Source organism: Colobus angolensis, unplaced genomic scaffold, assembly GCF_000951035.1.
Source record: "Colobus angolensis palliatus isolate OR3802 unplaced genomic scaffold, Cang.pa_1.0 Scaffold29, whole genome shotgun sequence".
Lineage (NCBI taxonomy): Eukaryota > Metazoa > Chordata > Mammalia > Primates > Cercopithecidae > Colobus > Colobus angolensis.
Genome location: NW_012116154.1, coordinates 4,103,610 through 4,104,019, shown reverse-complemented (window position 1 = coordinate 4,104,019; position 410 = coordinate 4,103,610).

Here is a 410-nt window from a genome sequence, read left to right as displayed (position 1 = left end):
ACTTCTTCTTTTCCTAACTGAATACCCTTTATTTCTTTCTCTTGCCTGATTGCCCTAGCTAGAACTTCCAACACTATGTTGAATAGGAGTGGTGATAGAGGGCATCCCTGTCTTGTGCCAGTTTTCAAAGGGAATGCTTTCAGTTTCTGCCCATTCAGTATGACATTGGCTGTGGGTTTGTCATAAATAGCTCTTACTATTTTGAGATATGTTCCATCAATACTGAATTTATTTTTTGAGAGTTTTTAGCATGAAGGGCTGTTGAATTTTGTCAAAGGCCTTTTCTGCATCTATTGAGATAATCATATGGTTTTCGTCTTTGGTTCTGTTTATATGCTGGATTATGTTTATTGATTTGCGTATGTTGAACCAGCCTTGCATCCCAGGGATGAAGCCCACTTGATCATGGT